General features: G+C 43.8%; 1 protein-coding gene across 1 annotated transcript in view; it reads right to left on the bottom strand.

Annotated features, from left to right (window-relative positions):
- tusc3 (tumor suppressor candidate 3) overlaps positions 1 to 23,183 on the bottom strand; it is a 344,078-nt gene that overhangs the window by 213,671 nt on the left and 107,224 nt on the right. The gene's annotated exons all lie outside the window — the stretch shown is intronic.

The following is a 23,183-nucleotide window of genomic DNA, read 5'->3' as shown; positions in this document are numbered from 1 at the left end:
AAACAACCATCAAAATGGATAGAAGAATAACCAGAATGGCAAAGGCTCACCCATTGATCAGCTCTAGGATGATCAAAGACAGTCTGGAGTTACCTTTAAGTGCTGTGACAGTTAGAAGACGCCTGTGTGAAGCTAATTTATTTGCAAGAATCCCCCGCAAATTCCCTCTGTTAAATAAAAGACATGTGCAGAAGAGGTTACAATTTGCCAAAGAACACACCAACTGGCCTAAAGAAAAATGGAGGAATATTTTGTGGACTGATGAGAGCAAAACTGTTCTTTTTGGGTCCAAGGGCCGCAGACAGTTTTGTGAGACGAACCCCAAACTCTGAATTCAAGCCACAGTTCACAGTGAAGACAGTGAAGCATGGTGGTGCAAGCATCATGATATGGGCATGTTTCTCCTACTATGGTGTTGGGCCTATATATCGCATACCAGGTATCATGGATCAGTTTGGATATGTCAAAATACTTGAAGACGTCATGTTGCCTTATGCTGAAGAGGACATCAAGTTCAAGTTCATCATTTATTCACCTCATCATATATACAAATACATACAATGTGGAAATCATTTTAGTCCTATGCGCGCTCTTAAAAAAAAATTACATAATAAATACATTCACCACATTAACACGAAACAATTTTACAGTAAATAAAAATCATATATAAATACTCTACTACAATTTGCTTGTTAGCAGGCGGACGGCTGACGGGAAAAATCCAGAATAAGATCTGGTTGAAGTGGTTGCTAATGACCGGTATCTTCTACCTGATGGGAGTAGCTTGAAAAGTTCGTTGGCAGGATGAGACTTATCAGCCTGGATCTTTCTAGCTCGCCTCTCCATGCATTGCAAATATAAATCATTCAGCAGAGGAAGCTCCACTCCCAACCACGGCATCCAAAAGACTACGGTTTTCAACGGTAGCTCCTCCGTACCACACTGTAATCGAGAGCGCCAAGATGCTCTCGATGACAGAGTGATAGAATTTCAGGAGAAGACTACCGTCAACGCCAAATCCCCTCAACCGCCGCAAGAAAAACAACCGGCATCGGGCCCTCGCAGCGCAGTGCTCGACATGTGCCGACCAGGTCACATGCCCTTGAAATGGGTGTTTCAACAACACAATGACCCCAAGCACACTAGTAAACGAGCAAAATCTTCATTCCAAACCAACAAAATTAATGCCTCGCAGATGTGAAGAAATCATGAAAAACTGTGGTTATACAACTAAATACTAGTTTAGTGATTCACAGGATTGCTAAAAAAGCAGTTTGAACATAATAGCTTTGAGTTTGTAGCATCAACAGCAGATGCTACTATTATTGTGAACACCCCCTTTTCTACTTTTTTTATTAATAGCCCAATTTCATAGCCTTAAGAGTGTGCATATCATGAATGCTTGGTCTTGTTGGATTTGTGAGACTCTAGTGAATCTACTGGTACCTTGTTTCCCATGTAACAATAAGAAATATACTCAAAACCTGGATTAATCTTTTTAGTCACAGAGCACTACTATTATTCTGAACACTACTGTATGTGAGATACTGGTCTCATCTGGATGAGAGTCATATCCCCATTTGTGGGCCCTCACGCGACTCTGCACACACGTGGGTCCAAGGTTAGTTCAGGTGAGACATCATTACACTGGTCAACATGTTTTTTCTTGCATGGAGTTTTTCAAAGGATTTTAGGTAATTTGGGAGCATTGAATCCAAATCTGGTGTTAGTTTTTTGCCAATCACATCATGTTTTTGAGATATGAAAATATATTTCTCATATCAAGTACTGAAGCTAAAGATGCAGACTCACACACCTCTTCAGCGCCATAAACAATATTATGGCCCTTTGTTCACATTTCGCAAACCTGGGTTAAAAATTACGCTTTTGAAGCTGCCTTTGTGCATGATTAATGGCATCAATGTGACATGATAGAGGAAAATTATCCTAAATCAGTTTTCAAAGTCCATGCAAGATTTTTTTTTTTTTTTTTTTTTTTTGACCAGTGTTATTAGTATTATTACTACTACTACTACTACTACACACACTCACTCATCACTCATCTTCAACCGCTTACTCCAATTAAGGGTCACGGGGGGATGGAGCCTATCCCAGACGGACAATTTAAAGTTTCCAATCCACCTAACCTGCATGTCTTTGGATGTGGGAGGAAGCCAGAGGATCTGGAGGGACCCCATAGAAACACAGGGAGAGCATGCAAACTCCACACAGAAAGGCCACAGGTGGGAATCAAACCCATGACCTTCTTGCTGTGAGGCAACAATGCTAACGACTATGCCACCGTGCTGCCACTACTACAAATGGGTAAAATATCTTACTGCATGGTTGTGAGATTTTGACATGAACCAGTGACCTCAGGTTACAACTAGATGTCTTAGGATCAATCAATCAATCAATCAATTTTTTTTTATATAGCGCCAAATCACAACAAACAGTTGCCCCAAGGCGCTTTATATTGTAAGGCAAGGCCATACAATAATGATGTAAAACCCCAACGGTCAAAACGACCCCCTGTGAGCAAGCACTTGGCTACAGTGGGAAGGAAAAACTCCCTTTTAACAGGAAGAAACCTCCAGCAGAACCAGGCTCAGGGAGGGGCAGTCTTCTGCTGGGACTGGTTGGGGCTGAGGGAGAGAACCAGGAAAAAGACATGCTGTGGAGGGGAGCAGAGATCGATCACTAATGATTAAATGCAGAGTGGTGCATACAGAGCAAAAAGAGAAAGAAACAGTGCATCATGGGAACCCCCCAGCAGTCTACGTCTATAGCAGCATAACTAAGGGATGGTTCAGGGTCACCTGATCCAGCCCTAACTATAAGCTTTAGCAAAAAGGAAAGTTTTAAGCCTAATCTTAAAAGTAGAGAGGGTGTCTGTCTCCCTGATCTGAATTGGGAGCAGGTTCCACAGGAGAGGAGCCTGAAAGCTGAAGGCTCTGCCTCCCATTCTACTCTTACAAACCCTAGGAACTACAAGTAAGCCTGCAGTCTGAGAGCGAAGCGCTCTATTGGGGTGATATGGTACTACGAGGTCCCTAAGATAAGATGGGACCTGATTATTCAAAACCTTATAAGTAAGAAGAAGAATTTTAAATTCTATTCTAGAATTAACAGGAAGCCAATGAAGAGAGGCCAATATGGGTGAGATATGCTCTCTCCTTCTAGTCCCCGTCAGCACTCTAGCTGCAGCATTTTGAATTAACTGAAGGCTTTTTAGGGAACTTTTAGGACAACCTGATAATAATGAATTACAATAGTCCAGCCTAGAGGAAATAAATGCATGAATTAGTTTTTCAGCATCACTCTGAGACAAGACCTTTCTGATTTTAGAGATATTGCGTAAATGCAAAAAAGCAGTCCTACATATTTGTTTAATATGCGCTTTGAATGACATATCCTGATCAAAAATGACTCCAAGATTTCTCACAGTATTACTAGAGGTCAGGGTAATGCCATCCAGAGTAAGGATCTGGTTAGACACCATGTTTCTAAGATTTGTGGGGCCAAGTACAATAACTTCAGTTTTATCTGAGTTTAAAAGCAGGAAATTAGAGGTCATCCATGTCTTTATGTCTGTAAGACAATCCTGCAGTTTAGCTAATTGGTGTGTGTCGTCTGGCTTCATGGATAGATAAAGCTGGGTATCATCTGCGTAACAATGAAAATTTAAGCAATACCGTCTAATAATACTGCCTAAGGGAAGCATATATAAAGTGAATAAAATTGGTCCTAGCACAGAACCTTGTGGAACTCCATAATTAACTTTAGTCTGTGAAGAAGATTCCCCATTTACATGAACAAATTGTAATCTATTAGACAAATATGATTCAAACCACCGCAGCGCAGTGCCTTTAATACCTATGGCATGCTCTAATCTCTGTAATAAAATTTTATGGTCAACAGTATCAAAAGCAGCACTGAGGTCTAACAGAACAAGCACAGAGATGAGTCCACTGTCCGAGGCCATAAGAAGATCATTTGTAACCTTCACTAATGCTGTTTCTGTACTATGATGAATTCTAAAACCTGACTGAAACTCTTCAAATAGACCATTCCTCTGCAGATGATCAGTTAGCTGTTTTACAACTACCCTTTCAAGAATTTTTGAGAGAAAAGGAAGGTTGGAGATTGGCCTATAATTAGCTAAGATAGCTGGGTCAAGTGATGGCTTTTTAAGTAATGGTTTAATTACTGCCACCTTAAAAGCCTGTGGTACATAGCCAACTAACAAAGATAGATTGATCATATTTAAGATCGAAGCATTAAATAATGGTAGGGCTTCCTTGAGCAGCCTGGTAGGAATGGGGTCTAATAAACATGTTGATGGTTTGGATGAAGTAACTAATGAAAATAACTCAGACAGAACAATCGGAGAGAAAGAGTCTAACCAAATACCGGCATCACTGAAAGCAGCCAAAGATAACGATACGTCTTTGGGATGGTTATGAGTAATTTTTTCTCTAATAGTTAAAATTTTGTTAGCAAAGAAAGTCATGAACTCATTACTAGTTAAAGTTAATGGAATACTCAGCTCAATAGAGCTCTGACTCTTTGTCAGCCTGGCTACAGTGCTGAAAAGAAACCTGGGGTTGTTCTTATTTTCTTCAATTAGTGATGAGTAGAAAGATGTCCTAGCTTTACGGAGGGCTTTTTTATAGAGCAACAGACTCTTTTTCCAGGCTAAGTGAAGATCTTCTAAATTAGTGAGACGCCATTTCCTCTCCAACTTACGGGTTATCTGCTTTAAGCTACGAGTTTGAGAGTTATACCATGGAGTCAGACACTTCTGATTTAAAGCTCTCTTTTTCAGAGGAGCTACAGCATCCAAAGCTGTCTTCAATGAGGATGTAAAACTATTGACGAGATACTCTATCTCCCTTACAGAGTTTAGGTAGCTATTCTGCACTGTGTTGTTATATGGCATTAGAGAACATAAAGAAGGAATCATATCCTTAAACCTAGTTACAGCGCTTTCTGAAAGACTTCTAGTGTAATGAAACTTATTCCCTACTGCTGGGTAGTCCATCAGAGTAAATGTAAATGTTATTAAAAAATGATCAGACAGAAGGGAGTTTTCAGGGAATACTGTTAAGTCTTCTATTTCCATACCATAAGTCAGAACAAGATCTAAGATATGATTAAAGTGGTGGGTGGACTCATTTACTTTTTGAGCAAAGCCAATAGAGTCTAATAATAGATTAAATGCAGTGTTGAGGCTGTCATTCTCAGCATCTGTGTGGATGTTAAAATCGCCCACTATAATTATCTTATCTGAGCTAAGCACTAAGTCAGACAAAAGGTCTGAAAATTCACAGAGAAACTCACAGTAACGACCAGGTGGACGATAGATAATAACAAATAAAACTGGTTTTTGGGACTTCCAATTTGGATGGACAAGACTAAGAGACAAGCTTTCAAATGAATTAAAGCTCTGTCTGGGTTTTTGATTAATTAATAAGCTGGAATGGAAGATTGCTGCTAATCCACCGCCCCGGCCCGTGCTACGAGCATTCTGACAGTTAGTGTGACTCGGGGGTGTTGACTCATTTAAACTAACATATTCATCCTCCTGTAACCAGGTTTCTGTAAGGCAGAATAAATCAATATGTTGATCAATTATTATATCATTTACCAACAGGGACTTAGAAGAGAGAGACCTAATGTTTAATAGACCACATTTAACTGTTTTAGTCTGTGGTGCAGTTGAAGGTGCTATATTATTTTTCTTTTTGAATTTTTATGCTTAAATAGATTTTTGCTGGTTATTGGTAGTCTGGGAGCAGGCACCGTCTCTACGGGGATGGGGTAATGAGGGGATGGCAGGGGGAGTGAAGCTGCAGAGAGGTGTGTAAGACTACAACTCTGCTTCCTGGTCCCAACCCTGGATAGTCACGGTTTGGAGGATTTAAGAAAATTAGCCAGATTTCTAGAAATGAGAGCTGCTCCATCCAAAGTGGGATGGATGCCGTCTCTCCTAACAAGACCAGGTTTTCCCCAGAAGCTTTGCCAATTATCTATGAAGCCCACCTCATTTTTTGGACACCACTCAGACAGCCAGCAATTCAAGGAGAACATGCGGCTAAACGTGTCACTCCCGGTCTGATTGGGGAGGGGCCCAGAGAAAACTACAGAGTCCGACATTGTTTTTGCAAAGTTACACACCGATTTAATGTTAATTTTAGTGACCTCCGATTGGCGTAACCGGGTGTCATTACTGCCGACGTGAATTACAATCTTACCAAATTTACGCTTAGCCTTAACCAGCAGTTTCAAATTTCCTTCAATGTCGCCTGCTCTGGCCCCCGGAAGACAATTGACTATGGTTGCTGGTGTCGCTAACTTCACATTTCTCAAAACAGAGTCACCAATAACCAGAGTTTGATCCTCGGCGGGTGTGTCGTCGAGTGGGGAAAAACGGTTAGAAATGTGAACGGGTTGGCGGTGTACACGGGGCTTCTGTTTAGGGCTACGCTTCCTCCTCACAGTCACCCAGTCAGCCTGCTTTCCCGGCTGCTCGGGATCTGCCAGGGGGGAACTAACGTCGGCTAAGCTACCTTGGTCCGCACCGACTACAGGGGCCTGGCTAGCTGTAGAATTTTCCACGGTGCGGAGCCGAGTCTCCAATTCGCCCAGCCTGGCCTCCAAAGCTACGAATAAGCTACACTTATTACAAGTACCATTACTGCTAAAGGAGGCCGAGGAATAACTAAACATTTCACACCCAGAGCAGAAAAGTGCAGGAGAGACAGGAGAAGCCGCCATGCTAAATCGGCTAAGAGCTAGTAGCTACGCTAAGCTAGCGGATTCCTAAAAACACGCAAAGTGAATAATGTGTAAATAATTTAGAGGTGATTCAGCAGAAGGAGTGCTTTAGTTAAGGCACGTAAAGATTACACTGGGAAACAAATCGTAATCTAGATAACTAGATCAATCTAACTGCGCAGATTAAACAGCTAACAGATACAGAAAAACACCGCTGTGCTCCGGAACAGGAAGTGATACAATACCGCAGTGAGAGCCAACCACCAGTAGAGTAACAGTGTAAACAGCAAAGTAAGTCAGGTGGGATATAAACCAATAGTAGAAGATACATTACATACACTTGTAAATACGGTCAATAGTATTTTCCTGGACAATGTGGAAAAAGACGAAATAAGAAATATTGTAAAAAAAACTGTGTAAGCAAAAGATCAACTGACCATGAAGATTTGGACATGATGACTGTAAAAAGTATAATAGAAACTGTTATTGAACCATTCACTTATATTTGCAATCTGTGTCTCAACAGGGATTTTTCCAGATGAAATGAAAATTGCAAAGGTAGTCCCATTATATAAAAATGGAGACAAACATAATTTCTCTAATTACAGGCCAGTATCATTGCTTCCACAGTTTTCTAAAATTATGGAACAAGTTTTTGTGACAAGGTTGGATAAATTAATTGAGAAACATCATATTTTAAATAATGCTCAGTATGGATTCAGAACAAAACATTCGACAGCAATGGCAATTATGGAATTAATAGAGAAAATATCAACAACAATAGAAAATAAGGATTATTTTGTAAGTATTTTTATTGACTTGAAAAAGGCTTTTGATGTTATTGACCACTCAAGATTGCTTCACAAGTTACAACAATATGGAATAAGAGGTATTGCACATCAGTGGGTAAAAAGCTACTTAGAAAACAGAAAACAGTTTGTTCAGATAAATAATATCAAATCAGAATTGTGTAATATTACTTATGGAGTACCACAAGGATCGGTACTTGGACCCAAACTGTTTATTTTGTATATCAATGATTTTGTGAATGTATCTAATGTGCTTGGTAGCATTTTATTTGCCGATAATACAACGCTGTTTTACTCTGGATCAGATATACAGGAAGTAGCACAAGTGATAAATACAGAACTGGAAAAGGTTAAACATTGGTTTGATATAAACAGACTGTCACTAAATATTAATAAGACAAATTTCATATTGTTTAATGACAGAGCAAAAAAAAAATAACATGTCATTACAAATAGATGGAATGGATATACAAAGGGTAAAAGAAACGAAATTTTTAGGAGTCATGATTGATGAAGATCTTACATGGATGTCACACATAAATTACATAAAAGGAAAAATAGCAAAAGCCATTGCTGTTTTGCATGAAGTAAAATATTCATTAAATAGTTACGGTTTATTAACATTGTACAATTCATTGATTTTCCCATATTTAACTTACTGTGTAGAAATCTGGGGATCAACATATACAACCTTTGTTTATTCTGCAGAACAGGGCTTTAAGGGTGATTAGCAACAGTGGTTTTAGAGAACCATCTAATCCATTGTTCATTAAGTACAGGGTACTTAAATTTCGTGATTTGGTCGATTTGAAAATATTACAAACAATGTACCAAGCTAATAAAAATGCTTTACCAACAAACATTCAAAATATGTTTGAGAAAAGAGTAAGTAGTAATAATCTGAAAGGAATAGAAGTCTTTAGAAAACCAAGATACAGAACCAAAGTAAAGGAACGGAGTATTTGCAGTAAATGGTGTAAAATTATGGAACAATCTCAACAAAGAAATTAAAGAATTAAGGTCCCTTAAATTATTTAAAAAACGTATTAAACTAGATGCATTAAGTAAGTATGAAACTATGAAATAAGTCAGTGGGCTGTAAGGAAGTCAAAAAGGTAATTTGTTAATAATGTTTAAAATGTTTTAAGTTTAAAAATGTAACCTGTCAGAGATGTAATCTATTAAATAATGGTCATAATTATGAAATAAGTCAGTGGTATGTGACAAGTTAAAGAAATACAATCTGTTAAATAATGTTGAATAATGACGCTGGATATTGAAAGATTGTATTGTAAAAAGGGACAGAAAATATAAGACTTGTTCTTCTCTCTGCTCCTTTTCATTCTGGTAATTGAGATGCTTTATTTCTGCTTTTCTGTTTTGTTTTGTTTTTCTTTCTCTTTTAAATGAATGAAATAAATAATGAATGAATGGTACTTTGGGGGGCCTTGAGCAAAGATGGAATTATTTTGTGACAAACAAGCAGTTATTTTGGGAGAGTCAGATAAGGTGCATCACCACTTGCACTTTCAAGGCATGTTAGCTGTGACATTTGAGCCATATGGTGCATTGTTTTTGGCTGTGATCCTGTATGCAGGTGCCTCAGTGTTTTGAGGCCTCAAGCAGCTGGAGGATGCTGAGGGGATATTGACATATCACCAGGCTACAGCAGATTGATGGTTACTCTTGAGGGGTGGGGATGGATCAAACAACTGGCAACATTTTGCCGGACTGACTGCCTCCTCAGCGAGCTAATTAATATAAGGTTATAATCATTTCTTTTATTTCTGTTACCTGTCCAGCACTGCTGTTAATTTTTAAGTACAACAGCGACAATTTTTTTTTAGCTTGAGCAAGCTTTTGCTACATGTTTAGGTTCTCTTGGTGGACACTTTACATTACATTACACTTTACATTCATCTTGTGAGATGCTGACAGACAGGACAGGCCCCTTTATAGTAATGTACAACATATTTTGGTAAACTGAATTTAAAGTAACTGAAACTGCTAAATACCTTGTGTATGGATAATTACAAATAGTTTCAATATGTTGAAGTTTTCACCTTCAACACTGATTTACAAAGTGGAGGTTGTGACACTCTTGTGGTCTATGATTGTACTGCTGGCCAACTTGGAGGTCAATAAAAATAATTAAAAAAAAGTTTTAAATTACCCAAGTGTCAAGTTTATTCGGTTCAAGGAAAAAAGAACTTAGCAACAAAATAAAAACAAAATAAATAAAACTGATTTCTCAATCAACCCATGCAAACGAAAGAGTGTAGGTAGAAGCAAATCTTATATACACCTACCCCTTTTACATCAGCAACTTATACTTATTGCAACAAAACCACAAAACATGTGAGCAGAACAGCAAAACACAGGTATCTCAAAAATAATCAATAAACTCAAATTCCTCATCATAGGCACACATCACATAATCTATTTATCTAGCTATATATATACACGAGGTCTGTTAGAAAACTATCCGACCTTTTTATTTTTTGCAAAAACTATATGGATTTGAATCACGTGCGATAGCATCAGCCAAGCTTAAACCTTTGTGCGCATGCGTGAGTTTTTTCACGCCTGTCGGTTGCGTCATTCACCTGTGAGCACGCCTTGTGGGAGGAGTGGTCCAGCTTCCTCGTCGGATTTTTATTGTCAGGAAATTGGCTGATCGACTGCTGCTTTACTGCATCAAAATTTTTTCAGAAACTGTGAGAGACAGCCAGGTGGAAACCATTCGGAAAATTCAGATGGCTTTCGGTGAAGATCTTATGAGGATCACACAGATTAAAGAGTGTTACAACCGGTTTAAAGACGGCGCACAATGGCGGAGGGCACGCCGCGCTCCGAGCAGCGATCGACAGGCTGAAACGACCAGAGCATTTCCAAAGTGAAGGCTGTGTTGATCCGGGACGTCGTCTGACTACTACAGAAATGGCAGAAGATGTGGACATAGCACTTTTTCGGCACATTCCACTGTTACAGGAGTTTTTGTCATGGAAAGAGGAGTGGAGGAATTCCCCACGAAGCCGCTGATGGCGCGGGACAAACGCACCTCCATGTTGGTCTCACAGGACATGTTCTAACATGCCCAGCTCTTGCACCATTCGGAAGATTCAGATGGCTTTCGGTGGCTTTTCAGTTGTGCGACTAGCTGAGAAATTGTGGATGAGCTGGACATGCCACATGTCCTGTGAGGCTTCATGACGGCGTTGCTTTTTTGTTGTGCGCCTCCGTCCCGACGAGCGAATTCCTCCACACGTCTTTTCATGCCGAAAAATTGCTGATGTCAAACTCTTCAGCCATTTCTCTGGTAGTCAGACGACGTCCCGGATCAACAAAGCGTTCACTTTGGAAATGAACGGCACATTCCACTGTTACAGGAGTTTTTTGTCATGAAAAGACGTGCGGAGGAATTCGCTCGTCGGGACGGAGGAGCACAACAAAAAAGCAACGCCGTGATGAAGCCTCACAGGACATGTTGTGGCATGTCCAGCTCGAACACAATTTCTCAGATAGTCACACGACTGAAAAACCACCGAAAGCCATCTGAATCTTCCAAATGGTGCAAGAGCTGGGCATGTTAGAACATGTCCTGTGAGACCAACACGGAGATGCGTTTGTCACGCGCCATTAGCTGCTCCGTGGCAAATTCCTCGGCTCCACTTTCCATGACAAAAACTCCTGTAACAGTGGAATGTGCCAAAAAAGTGCTATGTCCACATCTTTTGCCATTTCTGTAGTAGTCAGACGACGTCCCGGATCAACACAGCCTTCACTTTGGAAATGATCTGGTCGTTTCAGCCTGTTGATCGCGCTCGGAGCGCGGCGCGCCCTCCGCTATTGTGCGCCGTCTTTAAACTGGTTGTAACACTCCTTAATCTGTGTGATCCCCATAAGATCTTCACCGAAAGCCATCTGAATTTTCCAAATGGTTTCCAACTGACTGTCTCTCACCGTTTCTGAAAAAATTTTGATGCAGTAAAGCGGCAGTCGATCAGCCAATTTCCTGACAATGAAAATCCGCTAAGGAGGCTGGACCACTCCTCCCACAAGGCGTGCTCACAGGCGAATGACGCAACCGACAGGCGGGAAAAAACTCACGCATGCGCACGAAGGTTCAAGCTTGGCTGACGCAATCGCACGTGATTCAAATCCATATAGTTTTTGCAAAAAATAAAAAGGTCGGATAGTTTTCTAACAGACCTCGTATATCTATCTATCTATACATACATACATACATACATACATACACACGAGGTCTGTTAGAAAAGTATCCGACTTATTTTTTTTCAAAAACCTGATGGATTTGAATCACGTGTGCTTGCATGAGCAAACCATGAACCTTTGTGTGCATGTGTGATTTTTTTCACGCCTGTCGGTTGCGTCATTTGCTTGTAAGCAGCCTTTGTGTGAGGATGGGTGGAGTCTCTCGTCGTTTATTCTTTGCAAGGAAATGGCGGAACAACTGGAACAGCGCGACTGCATCAAATTTTGCCACAAACTGGGCAATAGCCAGGTGGAAACCATTCGGATTATTCAGATGGCTTTCTGTGACGATCCTCTGGGCATCACACAGATTAAGGAGCGGTACAACCGGTTTAAAGACGTCCTCACAATGGTGGAGGGCGCGCCGCGCTCCGATCGGCATCAACACGCTGAAATGACCGGATCATTTCCAAAGTGAACACTGTGGTGATGTGGGGCCGTCGTGAGTTAACTGAGAAATTGTGGAAGAGGTGTACATCAGCACTGCCATGTCCAGCTTGTCCACAATTTCTCGGATAGTCACATGACTGAAAAGCCACCGAAAGCCGTCTGAATCTTCCAAATGGTTGACGAGCTGGGCATGTTACAACATGTCCTGTGAGGCTTCATCACGGCAGCGCTGTTGCTGCGCCATCAGCTTCGTGCTGATGAATGTCGCCGCCACTCTTTTCATGACAAAATCTTCTTTCACAGTGGAATGTGCCGAAAAAGTGCTGATGTCCATCTCTTCCGCAATTTCTCGGATAATCACACGATGGTCCCACATCATCGGTGTTCACTTTGGAAATGATCTGGTCATTTCAGCGTGTTGATGCCGATAGGCGCGTGGCTCGCTCTCCACCGTTGTGCGGCCGTCTTTAAACTGGTTGTACCGCTCCTTAATCTGTGTGATGCCCAGAGGATCGTCACCGAAAGCCGTCTGAATAATCCGAATGGTTTCCACCTGGCTATTGCCCAGTTTGTGGCAAAATTTGATGAAGATTAACATGTCCACATCAGCATAAATGTCTGCTATCTAAACAACATGGACACTAGGTGTGAAAACACCTAGTGTCCACTTTGTGTGCCACTTTGCCAGGTCAAAGATATGCTCCATGTGTTTTGGCAGCATTTTTCCTTATTCCCTTTAAACGATATATACTTGTACAGAAAGTCGAAACCAGGTTTACTTCAAACACAGTGGACAAGTAAAAAAAAAAAAAAATTCACACATTTCATCTTGCAAGCAAAAATGGGATATTGGCCTGAAGGTCCCATCGCAGAAATACATGTAGTCCCCTACCTATTTGTCAGTGGGCAAAATTTTGATGCAGCCATGTCATAATGATAATATAACAAAGCAACTTCAAACTGCACTAATCATCACTGTCACGACTAGTTTCCAAGTTTTTATTGGGAAGACTACATTCGGAGAAAAAAAAAGTCAACAAGGAACTATTTGTGTCCAAGTCATGTTTTTTAATGGTTTGGAAAAGGTGTGTAAAAGATGTGGACATCTGAGTGAAAAGGGCCTGAAGGCTGCAGTGCTGGAGTACAAACTTGGTTTTCAAGGCATGCATCCTTGCTCCAAATTAAAATGCCTTGAAATTTATAGTTTGAGCTCTGTGACCTTCAAAACTAGGTGTAGGCAAAGTTGACCTCAATCTTCAAGTGATGAATTCTTGCTTCCAAATTGGTAAACCTGTGTTATTTCTTTGAAAGCTTATTGGGAGTACAGTGTTGTAGATATTTTTGGCCCACTGACCTTCAAAATTAGGTAATGGTCAGTCATCATTGCAGATGGCCGTGACACTGAATGACACGTTTGCTCCAAATTTGCTGAACCTGTCTGAAATATGTACCATAACAGAGCATCAGTCCACACGGGCATTTGCTCCTGTCCACTGCACACAACATAGCGCTCCAGACCCTTTACACTCCCCTTCTGGGTGGTGAGTCCACATGAAGGTGATACCTGTTGTTTTTGTCTGAGCCTGAGCCACCAGGTGCTTGGCTTCAAGCTCCCCCTCTAGGCCTGGCTCCAGGAGGAGGCTCCAGTTTTGCTAATGTGGGCAAGGTGACGGTCCTTTTTTTGTGTCCATCATAAAGAGTCTATTGGATGACCCTTTGTCTGTCTCTCAGTGGGGATCAATCTGCCAAGGGTGGGCCTACCATTAGCTAATACGCCAGACAACACAGCTCTTAGCTTCAATAGAGCACACAAACACCTTCATCATGATAAGACTACAATCCAGGAAGGGGCTCCCAGTCCTCTGGGAGGGACTCCAAATTGAGCCACTGCTTTTCACATCAAAAGGAACCAGCTGAGGTGGTTCACGCATCTGGTGAGGATGATCCCTGGTCATCTCCCTAGTGAGATTTTCCAAGCATGCCCAACCGTGAAGAGGCCCTGGGGAAGACCCAGGATATACTGGAGGGATTATATCTCCCAACTGTATTGGGAATGCCTCAGGGTCCTCCAGGAAGAGTTACAGGACTTGGCCAAAGATAAGGAAGTGTGGGATGAGGTGTTTGGACTGCTGCCACCGTAGGGACGAGTATCGAAAACAGGTTCCTGATAAGAAATGATTCAATCCACCGACATCAATAGACTTTTGGCACAACGATTCCCTTATCAGTTATTCAGTTCACACTACGCCGGAGCTAGCTGGTGGTCTGAGATGGCTCCGACCACTCGCCACGATGAAAACACATTTGTTTTTGTCTCTCGCATGCTCCGCTGAGGAAATGGGATTAGCTGCACAATCAATGGGTCCGAGTCCGACGATTTACAAAGACTGACAAATATGAGTAAATGAAGTACTTTTACGCATTTTTTTTTGGTTTCTTGACGCATTTTGTGAATACAGAAATGCGCGCAGACCTCAAAATGCGCTCCTGTGATATAGAGCAAACACACCCTCTCTCCTTCTGTGGCATTTAATGGCAGCTGGCATCCTAATTGTTACATTGCTACCACCTTCTGCATCAGTCCATTATAGCAGTACTAAATCCTGTCGAGTCCAGTGTCTTTCAAGTATTTAAAAAGCCAACACTTCCCCCTCCCACTTTAATTTAACCTTTATTTAACCAGGGTAGTCCCACTGAGATCAAGTTCTCTTTTACAAGGGAGCCCTCAACAATTATAAAGTTTCCAATTCACGTAACCTCCTGATCCTATATCTAAAATACTTCCAACAGAAACTTCTATCAGGCCTATTCTTCTAAATTCTGAGAGAAGCGCTTGCATTTCTCTGGAATATTTATTACAATACGTGACAACATTCCAAATCACCAAAACAATTTTTAAAATATGGTCTTACAGACTCCTTGATGAACCTGTCCCAGAAATAAAGGATCCAGTGACCAATTTCATATTTATTTACTTTAAGACTCAATAAAATGTTGACATAGAAAACCTGTAAAGCCTACTTTTTGTACACAGAAAATGTGAATTTTCTGTGGTTAAACTACTGGTTCAATGCATGATATGGCCCACGGGCTCTTAGTTTGACACACCATAACGAACAGGTATAGTTATTTTGTTCATCAACAGACCCATGTGATAAAGATTCAGATCAATAAGCAGATTCAATAATGGCATCAATAGATAAAATCTTATTTCACCCCATTGCTATGCCACCATGACCTGGACCTAGATAAGCAGTAGAAAATGAATGAATGCCTGACATGTTTGGAATGTTATTGCAATTACAATTTTTATCATACAGAGACAAGAGTCTGAGTTCTGTGACCGTCACTATTTAGCAAGGTCATCAACAAACTTGGCCTAGACCTTTATCCCTGCTGCAAAATTGGCAAACCTTTCTCAAATCTAAGAAAGGTTATAGGGAGTACAGCATTTTGCATGGATGCACGGACAGCATTTTTATGACCCTCCATTGGGGTGACAGGGACAAATATGTGACAAGGAAATGTTTGATGAGAATGTGTTAATCACATCCACACATAATTATGACCATTTTTCGATCAAGAGTATTTTGGTAAAGTGTAAATATAAAATATTACATAAAAAAACTGATTCAGATAACATGCAAAAAGAAATGCCTATGAATAACAATTCAACTTTTCCCTAGAGTGTGTGGTACACAAGATGAGGATTCTGACTTCATTCTCTCAACAAAAGCACAACTGGTATCACTGCAAACCTTTTCATCTGAAGAGGCTAATTTATTTCATATTTGAGGCATTTAGCGTAGTGTACTTCCTGATGAAAAATGCATGATGAGCTTGTTGGTCTAACAGCTTCTGACAAACAAGCCATAATTTACTCAAACCAGCTTACCCACCAACTGCCTGGTATGCCAGCACGGAGACTGGCATCATGAGTCTACATCCAGCAAAGCAGTAGCTCCATGCATGAACCACAAACAAAGCAATTCCTCAGACACTTCAAAATAATTTAAGCTTCATATAAATATAACAAGCTGTGCAGCACATAATATCAAGATGTTCATCACCAGCAAGCAAATAGGCAGATTTTTTTTTCATTCAAAGAAAAACAAAGCTGACATTTAACTGATGCTGTCTGCTTTATCTGTTGGTTCAATGTTCTTAAAAAAAATTAAATAAAAACAGAATTAATAGATGGAATAGTTTTGACTGTGTTGAATGTTTGGTCTCCTAAGTAAAGGCCAAACAATGTCAACGTCCATTGGATTCTATGACATATGACATATGTTACACTGTAACTTGAAAACTAAGCATGACACATGGTGTAAACTATTCCTGTTTAAAGCCCATTAACTCAGCCAATAATTTGCACCACTTTTATGTAAATTGGAGCAACTTTAACTTTTGACCACTGTACAAACTGAAATTGACCTTTGTCACCATCCTTTCTGATTTTAACCCATAACTCCATAACATTTACTCATAGATAGTCCAAAATAAACCATTTTGGAATTGTTGTGATCAGACAAATCATGGTGTAGTTTTCAATATGATTGGCACATTTTTAAATTTTGACCCCTGTGTAGCTAAATCTTCAAATGACCCCTACCTGGCCGCCTCCTGAAAATTCATGTGGCCAGTTGGTTATTTTTCAAAACAGTTATGTCTAAGGAGTATTTGTACGAATCTGGTGCTTGTACCACCATTTGAAGGATTGTTTCGGTTATCTGTTGCACTATCAGGGACTCCTCCCAACTCAATGTGTCTGGATCTCCCTTCCTCCCTCAGACCTCAACTGCCTCCTTTCGACGTGAAGGAGCCACTCACGCATATTGAAATCTGCCCGAGTGTAAGCAGGATACCCTAAGAAGGAATATCATTACAAGCACTTGCCTCATGAATCTTGTTCTTTTGGTTATTACCCAAAGCTCATGACCATAAGTGAGGACAGGTGCACACAGACTTGAAAATCGAGAGCCTCGCCTCAAGCTCAGATTTTTCTTCACAACAATGGTCCAGTACAGCATCCACAAGACCTCAGATACAGCCCCAATCCATCAATCAGTCTCATAATCCATGTTATCACCAACTGTGAACAAGATACTTGAACTCCTCCACTTGGGGCAATCACTCTCCCCTGACCCAGAAGGGACAATGCGTCCTTTTCTGACAGAGGACCACGGATTTACTTTTCAAGGTGCTGATACTCATCCCAGTTGCTTCACACACTACCTCAAATCTACCCAGTGCACATCAGTGGTCAATGTTTGATGAAACCAACATAACCACACATACACAAAAAGAAGAGATGTAATTCTGAGGCCAACAAATGCATTGGTCTCACAAAGGAAAATGATCTGACAAACCAAATAAAATAAAGCATGCTGTGGGCAATACACTACTGCTCTGGTGGATGGATGTGGCCTGTGGGCTCCTAGTTTGACACACCATCCTTAACAAGTATAGGTATTTTGTCAACAGACACCAAAATTGTGTGTATTGCCAGAGATTTGAAGGACATGTATAGCATTAATGCAGTCATTCAATAGGTATGTGAGTAGGTCAGTACACATATTTCATTACTATGTTAATATTACGACATATTCAGCACTGAGATTTTAAAATTCTGATAAAGACAAGTGATGACAAGTGAACATCGTACTTTGGGCCATGCTGACCTCTTAAAATGCAAGATGACTATAACATAAAATAATGACAGTGACCTACACCCTACACTGACTGTATTCAGAGTAAGCACTGGCATTTGTAGGACACCTAAATAGATCCTTGCTATTTGATTGGTGCATTTTGTGTCACATGGCATCCATTATTTATCTCATTGCATGGGTGACATCACTAGCGTGCGTTTGTGGTACTATTTACTGTGCATTTTTCTCCCATCTGTTTTGTACAATTCTTTGTCTTCATTAGCTTCTCATTAAAATGCTTCCATGGTCTGAGGAAGGTAAATCCAGCAGTCGCTGTATTTGTGGGGACATCTTTAACAGCTGTTGAAGTTCTGGCAGATAAAGAATTTGACTTCTTGTTGTGATTTTTCACTGAAATTAAGAAAGCAGGCATGCGTCGACACACAGACAAACACACGCAAGACTAAGCTGCTCAGGTGCCCACTCATCGATGTTTCAGTAACTGCCTGCTGGCCAGATTGAACCAGTAGGTCCTACTGCCCTGCAATTCCTTCTCTGAAAAGAAATGCCTTATTTTAAGTAAAATATCAACAAAGTATAATGTAATGCTAAAATACCCTCAGCCATATGAGAATAAAAATAGGAAACAGAATGTGACCTTTGGACCACTTAAATAGGTCAAGGTCATCCATTTTTGAACTTGTCCAAGGTCTGTGTCCCAAGAATATCCCTGTGAATTTTAAGACCCTGGCAGTAATAGGACTGGACTTATACTGAACACAGACAGACAGATAGATGGATGAATGCACAGAAAGTCTTCGCAATGTTGTGTGGGCCGCTGAAGAGGAGGTACTGCTGGCCCACCACCACCAGAGGGCGCCCTGTCTGGAGTGCGGGCTCCAGGCACCAGAGGGCGCTGCCGCCTCACAGGAGCAGCCGGGGTGACAGCTGTCACTTATCGCCTACGACAGCTGTCACGAATCATCTGATCAGCAGTGGTATATCAGCAAGATGACATCTCCACCTCTTTGCCGAGATATCGCTCTACCTAGGAGGTACAATACTCAGCCGACTGTGTTGTCTTTTTGACATTAACACTTTGTTACTTTTGTGCGTTAAATAGCAGACATTCTTCCGACGAGAGGTGGAGGTGGTTTTCCCGCCATACGGGTTGCTGGGTGCAAACGCACCCACATTTAACTGTTTTTGTTCCTCGCCAGCAGTACCAGATCTGACACGCGGAGGCAGTGGCCACCTGGGAGTTCGGGACTTGGCGGCTCCAGTATTCCCGGGGTTCGGTGGCGGAGGAAATCATGTGGTTCCGGTTCTGCTTTGGACAGACGTCTCTTATCTTCGAGCCTGCCCACGTGACACATTTTGTGAATTGACTTCTTTGTCTATTGTTGTAATCTGTTGTGTTTGTTGTGCTTATTCACAACAGTAAAGTGTTGTTATTTGACTTCCTCCATTGTCCGTTCATTTGCGCCCCCTGTTGTGGGTCCGTGTTCCTACACTTTCCCAACAGGATATCTCGGCCAGCGTCATGGACTCCGAGGGGCGTCACCCGGCTGTTGAACCACCACTGGAACGTTTATATCCTGCACAGGATCGGCAGGAGGACGAGCTGCAGCAGCGCCCTGAGCGCTCGCCGCCATCTGTGCGGAGAGAGCGTCCACCCTGCGGTTCAGGAGGATGTTTTGCTCAGTCATCTGATCCAACCGAGCCGTAAAGGCGGTGAGAATGTGCTGCAGCTCACCAATCACGTCTCCTGCAGACGCCTGCGCTCCCTGCTCTCCCATTGGTCGTTCAACAGCCGAATGCGCTTTGTGGGGCAACAGCTCCCCCTGCTGACGTTGTTAGGGAAACGCACAGGGCCAAAATGGGGAGGCTGATCCGTGGAGAGTGTTTTCTCTGCAGCTCAAAAGAGCACACATAGAGAAACTGCCCCAAACGGCCAAAACGACAACACTCGCCCTTAGAGACTGGGCTAAGGGGGGGTCAAAACATTCAAGTGAGACACACACAAATTGCCACACGACTCCCAGTCACAATCCTGAGCGGGGATTTAACCCTTCAAGCCCGAGCACTGGTGGACACGGGGTCAGAAGGGAATCTGCTAGACAGCAGATGGGCAAGGGAGGTAGGGCTCCCTCTGGTGGCGCTTCCTTCGCCATTGCAGGTGCGGGCACTAGATGGCACCCTCCTCCCTTTATTCACACACAAGACACAACCAGTAACTCTGGTGGTGTCTGGAAACCACCGGGAGGAGATTGAGTTTTTTGTAACTCCTTCTACCTCCCGCGTGATTTTGGACATCCCATGGATGTTGAAGCACAATCCCCGGATTGATTGGCCGTCTGGGGTGGTGGTTCAGTGGAGCGAAACCTGCCATCGGGGGTGTTTAGGATCCTCGGTTCCTCCCGGTTCACAGGCTAAGGAGGAGGTCAAAGTCCCTCCCAATCTGACGGCAGTGCCGGTTGAGTACCACGATCTTGCTGACGTCTTCAGTAAGGATCTGGCCCTCACCCTTCCACCGCACCGTCCGTACGATTGTGCCATTGATTTGGTTCCAGGCACTGAGTTCCCATCCAGCAGGCTGTACAACCTCTCACGACCTAAGCGCGAATCAATGGAGACCTACATCCGGGACTCATTAGCTGCCGGGCTGATCCGGAACTCCACCTCCCCGATGGGGGCAGGTTTCTTTTTTGTGGGCAAGAAAGATGGCGGACTTCGTCCATGTATTGATTACAGGGGGCTGAATGAGATTACGGTTCGCAACCGATACCCGTTGCCATTGTTAGATTCCGTGTTCACCCCCCTGCATGGAGCCAAAATCTTTACTAAGCTGGATCTTAGAAATGCGTATCACCTGGTTCGGATCCGGAAGGAAGACGAATGGAAGACGGCATTTAACACCCCATTAGGTCACTTTGAGTACCTGGTCATGCCGTTAGGCCTCACCAACGCCCCCGCGACGTTCCAAGCCTTGGTTAACGACATCTTGCGGGACTTCCTGCACCGATTCGTCTTCGTATATCTGGACGATATTCTCATCTTTTCTCCGGATCCTGAGACCCATGTCCAGCATGTACGTCAGGTCCTGCAGCGGTTGTTAGAGAACCGACTGTTTGTGAAGGGCGAGAAGTGCGAGTTTCACCGCACGTCTTTGTCCTTCCTGGGGTTTATCATCTCCTCTAACTCCGTCACCCCTGATCCGGCCAAGGTTGCGGCGGTGAGAGATTGGCCCCAACCAACAAGCCGTAGGAAGCTGCAACAGTTCCTCGGCTTCGCTAATTTCAATAGGAGGTTCATTAAGGGCTACAGTCAGGTAGTTAGCCCCCTGACAGCCCTGACCTCTCCAAAAGTCCCCTTCACCTGGTCGGATCGGTGCGAAGCCGCGTTCAAGGAGTTATGACGACGGTTCTCTACTGCGCCAGTTTTGGTGCAGCCCGACCCTAGCCGCCAGTTCATGGTTGAAGTGGACGCCTCTGACTCAGGGATAGGAGCCGTGCTGTCCCAGAGCGGAGAGACCGATAAGGTACTTCACCCGTGTGCCTACTTTTCACGCAGGTTGACCCCGGCTGAACGGAACTATGACGTCGGCAATCGAGAACTCCTTGCGGTGAAAGAGGCTCTTGAAGAGTGGAGACATCTGTTGGAGGGAACGTCCGTGCCATTCACGGTTTTCACTGACCACCGGAACCTGGAGTTTATCAGGACCGCCAAGCGGCTGAACCCCAGGCAAGCCCGCTGGTCACTGTTCTTCGGCCGTTTTGACTTCCGGATCACCTACCGCCCTGGGACCAAAAACCAGAGATCGGATGCCTTGTCCCGGGTGCATGAAGACGAAGTCAAAACGGAGTTGTCGGATCCACCGGAACCTATCATCCCGGAGTCCGCTATCGTGGCCACCCTCACCTGGGACGTAGAGAAAACCGTCCGGGAGGCCCTGGCACGGAGCCCGGATCCCGGAACTGGGCCGAAGAACAAACTTTACGTCCCACCAGAGGCCAGGGCTGCAGTCCAAGTTCTCCTGTCATCCAGGGGTGCGTAGGACCGTGGCAGTTGTCCGGCAGCGCTTCTGGTGGGCGTCCCTGGAGGCCGACGTCCGGGATTATATCCAGGCCTGCACCACCTGCGCCAGGGGCAAGGCTGACCACCGCAGGGCATCGGGACTGCTCCATCCGCTGCCTGTGCCTCATCGCCCCTGGTCCCACATCGGCCTGGATTTTGTCACGGGCCTGCCGCCGTCCCAGGGCAACATCACCATCCTCACGATAGTGGACCGATTCTCCAAGGCGGCCCACTTCGTGGCCCTTCCGAAGCTCCCGACTGCCCAGGAGACAGCGGACCTCCTGGTCCACCACGTCGTCCGACTGCATGGGATTACAACAGACATCGTCTCCGACCGCGGTCCCCAGTTCTCCTCGCAAGTCTGGAGGAGCTTCTGCCGGGAACTGGGGGCCATGGTGAGTCTCTCGTCCGGGTATCATCCTCAGACCAACGGGCAAGCAGAACGGGTCAATCAGGAGGTGGAACAGGCCCTGCGCTGCGTGACGGCCGCGCACCCGGCGGCCTGGAGTTCCCATTTGGCCTGGATCGAGTATGCCCATAACAGCCAGGTGTCTTCAGCCACCGGCCTCTCCCCTTTTGAGGTGTGTCTGGGGTATCAGCCCCCGTTGTTTCCGGTGGTTGAGGGAGAGGTTGGTGTGCCCTCGGTCCAGGCCCACCTGCGGAAGTGCCGTCGGGTGTGGCGCGCCGCCCGTTCTGCTTTGCTAAAGGCCCGGACGAGGGCAAAAGCCCATGCAGACCGTCGGCGGACCCCGGCCCCTGCGTATCGGCCAGGGCAGGAGGTGTGGTTGTCCACAAAGGACATTCCCCTGAAAGTGGACTCCCCTAAACTACAGGACCGTTACATCGGTCCCTTCAGAATCCTTAAGGTCATCAGTCCAGGCTTCAGCTTCCGGCCTCACTGCGGATCCATCCTGTTTTCCATGTGTCCCGGATAAAGCCGCATCACACCTCACCCCTCTGTGCTCCGGGTCCGGCGCCACCTCCTGCCCGGATCATCGATGGCGAGACGGCTTGGACTGTGCGCCGGCTCTTGGATGTCCGTAGGATGGGCCGGGGCTTCCAGTATTTGGTGGACTGGGAGGGGTACGGACCCGAAGAACGCTCCTGGGTGAAGAGGAGCTTCATCCTGGACCCGGCCCTCCTGGCCGATTTCTACCGCCGCCACCCGGACAAGCCTGGTCGGGCGCCAGGAGGCGCCCGT

Source organism: Thalassophryne amazonica, chromosome 15 (genome assembly GCF_902500255.1).
Source record: "Thalassophryne amazonica chromosome 15, fThaAma1.1, whole genome shotgun sequence".
Classification (NCBI taxonomy): domain Eukaryota; kingdom Metazoa; phylum Chordata; class Actinopteri; order Batrachoidiformes; family Batrachoididae; genus Thalassophryne; species Thalassophryne amazonica.
Note: the sequence above shows the minus strand (reverse complement) of the source record. Positions and strands in the feature narration are given on the sequence as shown.